Here is a 4,770-nt window from a genome sequence, read left to right as displayed (position 1 = left end):
AGACTGAGAGAATTAACACCTTCTGCGTTGCATTTTCCTTTTCAAGGAGGTAAAGCAATCTTTGCTATATTTTTATCTTCTCAATGACTTATTGTTCTGGGCTAACACTGTCATCTTTTTAATCGTTCTTGGTTGGGGAGGAGGGAGGAACCACCTTAAATGAAAGCTCCCTGTTAGATGCCTGATGTTCTGTGCAGTACAGACTAATGTGGCATGTGGCCAAATTATGTCCTCTTGATAACTTATTTTTACATACTGAACCAGAGTCAATCAATGCTGATATTGTTTTCATGGCACTGCAGGAGAGGAGCTGTTTCTTTGCTCTTCTAGGGTTAGGATCAAAGATAAAAATAGGTGACTGCGATATCCCACTGACAGTAGATTGCTGCTGCATGCACATGAGCTGTTGTCTTGCTTGATGTATTGGGGGTTGAAGCAGAGGCTGTCGGATCCGAACACATGAACAGGTGAAGAATAAGGCTCTGTTGCACTGAACAAGTTGTGTCTACTTGGGGAAGCACAGGAGAAAAATAATTCTGTAAGCATAGCATTTATCCTCCTGATTTTGAAGACTGCTCTTTTGAGAAACGGACAATACTTCCAGCGTTGCACACATCAGCCCTGTTTAAAGAGTTGCTAAATGCCGGTAGGAGGTTTCTTCTATTATTTTTTATATAGATATATGTTCTTTTTTTTCATGCTTTTTAAATATAGTTATATATATATAAAAAGCATGCTGCTCCAGGTGGTACCTTCCAGGTCAGCACAAGCAATTCCTCTTGGAGCTTTTTAGTTTTCTGTTACAGCTCTGCTTTAAAGCACCCGTGGCACACTTGCAAAACTGTTCACCTCTCTTCTGTCATTTTCACTCAGGGGAAAAAAAAAAATTCCCTTCCATCTTCTGCATTTTTGAGCAGTGATTTTTTTGGTGGTGGTGCTTAGACAAAAGCAGAGGTCTTAGTGTGCTCTGAGTTGCCTTTCATACCTTTGGGGGTTTTTATGGGGTTAACTTCCCAGTCATCTTACATAGCATTACCCTTTCTCTGTGAACCAAAGTTTGCAAAGGAGACTGTAAGGTAGGTTACCTGTTTTGTTTCTCTGCTCAAGTGATTAAGATAATAGGGAAGTCTAAAGAAAACGCCTCTAGCTACTTTCAAAGATTAAAAATATGTTAGGTCAAAAAATAGGAGATCAGGAAAGGAAGATTGACTACCCGCTCTGCGTGCTGTGCTGGCATGGTCAGGCTCCAGTGTTCAAAGGAACAAAACGCTCCAGTTGATGTCCAGTTGGAAAGACTGGATTAGATGTGTTGTCTCACTGGAGGAAGTCTTCTCCTCTGCTGTATAAGCAGAGAGGGCATAGCAAGTTTTACAACTTTTTAGGGTACAGTCTCAAAAATAGCTGAAGGGAAGCTCTCATTGGTGCATTAGAGGTGGCATGGAATATAGAGAAGCAGTCATGGAGAAAACAAGTTCAGAAAATAAGCATGAGCTCCTCTTTTTTGGTGGGTTTCAGGAGTTGGGTTTTGTTGCTGTATCGAAGATGCTCCCAGCAGTCCTTACGAGTTTTTTCCAAGACCTCTTAAAAATCAAATGGTGCGACTTGAAAACGTCTCGGACTATATCAACGGGAGTCTGTTTGCTGAAAGCATTTTAGTACCACTCCAGTGCACTTCAGTCTCCTCACAGTGTAATGTCCAAATCTGGCTTTTTGCTGAAGTTCAGCATAAGATTTCATAGCTGTCAAAAACATAAACCTGCTTCATCTTCCTTCAGGGTGTTCTCATGTATTCTGTCTGGCAGGATGGTTCTCCCAGTGGCCAAAACCATCATGCCCTCAGCTTGGTTTCTTTGGCAAAATTCTTGTTCCCTCAGTCTGGCAGGGCTGCTGAGAAACATCACGCTCTCTCCTGGGGGCCATGGCCCTATTAGTCCATTTTTCTCTTCCTTCCCTGGAATAGTCTGCTGCCAACCAGGAAGATAAGGGTACTTGGGCTGCCCTTGACAAAGACAGAACATAGAATAGAATATTTCAGTCAGAAGGGACCTACAATGGTCATCTAGCCCGTGGCAGGCACCTTCATCTCATGGATTTCAGGTAGGCTCTTTGGCAAACCCATCTCAGTGCAGTCTTTGCCTGTCCCTGCCAGGTGAAGACTCACTTCTTCCACTCTCCTGAGGCTCTTCAGGTGGTGCGTGTCCTGTCCAGCAAGGCCAGCTCCAGGATTCGGTGTGTCGATCCTGGTGGGGCAGTCATTTGAGCCTTTCTAACCCTCTGGGGCAATGGAGGAATGCAGGCACGGATGAACAGTTCTTCTGATGCAGCATCCTTCTCTTCTTCCCCTGCCCTATCAGCCAGGAGCAGAGGCATTCAGTTCCCACCTGCTGTGATGCTGACGGACATACAGACAGGGCCATGGGGAAAAGGAGGACAGTCTTTCTCAATGATGGGAGCTCTCCGAGGTATATCTTGGCTGTCTTTGTCATCCTTTCGCTTGCACAATTGCATCTTGTAAGCCTGTGGCTGCGAGGACAGTATCTGCAGGAGTCGCTAGAGCTGTTCCCAAGAGAACGCAGCTCTTTTGAGGTCTGCAAACAGCCGGAGACGTGCACTCAGTCCTGTTTCCCCCTCAATATTACACTAGCTTGTCCTGTTGGAAGGGAGGTGTACCAATTCCACTGTGATGAAACTGGAGGAGGAGGAGGGAGCTGGTAAGGAAAGCCAGGTCGCGTTGCTGATAGCTCGTCCTCTTTAGCTGGGCATTGCTGGTCTGGGATTTGCTTCTGAAAAGGTATCCTCGTAGGGGATCTGGTAGCAATGTCAGCATACCTGCCCGTGGGGATCAGGGGCTGCACTGGCTCTTCAGAAGGAGCTCATTAGGACTTTTTTGTGTCTATATACGTGAACCAGACCTTTTATTTCATCTGCCTCTCCTCACCCCCAAAATAAAAGCACTGTTGTTGTTTTAAGGTTGAAGTTGAATAGCCCAGGGGTGTCACACCTCTAATCATGGAGCTCTACTGGCTTCTCTCCTAAAAGTTGCTCTGACTGAAAAGTTATTCCACCTCTTCCTCTGTTACAAAGATCATTCTGGAAGGGAATGGAAAACAGCAGGATTTTGTATGGTTGAATGAGAAATCTGACATAAGGCGGTGGTGTACCAGAGCTAATCTATAATTCATCATGATCATTCAAGGCTTTTAGAGAGCAGAGGAGAGAGAGGCAAGGGAGCCCTGACAAATGGTATAAAGACCCCGCACGTGGATGTAGCCAGCGAGGGCTGTCACTTCTGATGAGCACGGGCAGGCAGTGCAGGGCCACCAGGGAGAGCTGGGCTCCCAGTACCTGCTGATGAGGAGGGGCTGCGTTTGCAGATGACTAGAAGCAACTATGGTACTGACATCTCATTATTTCCAGCTTTGTTGCTTGCTTTCCGGTCGCTGCTAATGTACCAGGCCCAAATTCCTATGTGTGTTACTGCCTCAGGGGCCTCTGGCAGCTACTGCATCTGGGGGAGGATGTCCAGTAGGGTTGAGTGCTTACTGTTGACTGGTTAAGACCGGCAAGGCTAACCGCTAACAACCATCAGGGAGAGGAATGCTTGGACCCCAGTTTGCTGGTACTGGCTTTCTACTGCTGGCAAAGTCAGGGATACAGCTGGATCATCGAGGCCCGACGCCGAGTTGTCAGCAAGGGAAGGATCAGCCTGAAAACAGCGTTCCCGGCCGCCTCAGGTAGCTGGCGTTGCTACAGCACTGCCCAGCCTGGCTCTAAGGGTGCTTGCAAAAGGCAGCGCCACACCAGCCAGGAGCCCTGGGCCAGCGTTTTGTTGTAATGCAGAAAGCCAGGTGGCTTGGGGCTCGATCTCCTCCCAGGAGAAAGAGGGTCTGCTTCTGCGCTGCTTCTCAGGTCTGTTGTTCTGGCTCCATAGGTGCGTTCCTAACCGTGTCTGTCTTGTTAGTCCCGTGCAGGCTCTCTGGGCGCATCCCTGTAAAGCAGATAAGGAAGAATTGCAGTTCCCCAGAAGAGAGGGCTTGTCTGGACACAGCAGGGCTCTCAGCAGGAAAGCAGCTTCTCCGTCATGCTGGGTATTGCCTAGCTGTAGCTGCTCTGTTCCCGAATGAGGCAAACGCAGCCTGCGCCAATCCAGCAAGGGTCAGCGGAGCAAGGAAAGCTGCTGGCTCTCTGCTCAGTACTGGGAAGGTCACACCAGGAAACTATGCCCAGTTTGGGCCTCCCCCTGTCTCCATTCAAGAGGGATGCAGGGATGGTGGGGAAGGTCTGGTTGGGGCTTCTGGGCTGCTCCAGGCTGGGGGCAGAGAGCATGGGAGGGGAGCAGGGAGGTGGGACAGCTGGGTGTGGTGAAGAGGCAGCTGGGGGTATATCTAATCACGGGTAGAGCGATGTGAAGGGCAATTAGGAAGATGATGTGGTCAAACTCTTTTTGGCAGCCATGGCAATTGACGTAATAGGGCAACGTGGGAAGTTTGGCTTGGATATTAGGAAAAAAAAAGCTGGTGGGGAGGTGTCTCCATCCATGGAGGTTTCAAGCATCGCCCAGACAAGAACAGGCTGCCCAGATCTCATATTGGCAACAGTCCTGTTGCAAGAGGAAGGTTGGGTCAGAGACCTCCTGCAGCCCCTTTTAACTGTGTGCTCCTGTGAGTCCAAGCCCTGGTTCCTTCACTGCCACCTGGCTTGCTGTAAGAGCAGTTCTCCTTGTTTCTCGCTGGCTTGCTTTCTGCTGCTTTGGTTTGCAAGTGTGTGCAG

Source organism: Haliaeetus leucocephalus, unplaced genomic scaffold (genome assembly GCF_000737465.1).
Source record: "Haliaeetus leucocephalus isolate CR32 unplaced genomic scaffold, Haliaeetus_leucocephalus-4.0 Scaffold484, whole genome shotgun sequence".
NCBI lineage: Eukaryota > Metazoa > Chordata > Aves > Accipitriformes > Accipitridae > Haliaeetus > Haliaeetus leucocephalus.
This window is presented reverse-complemented; position numbering follows the sequence as displayed.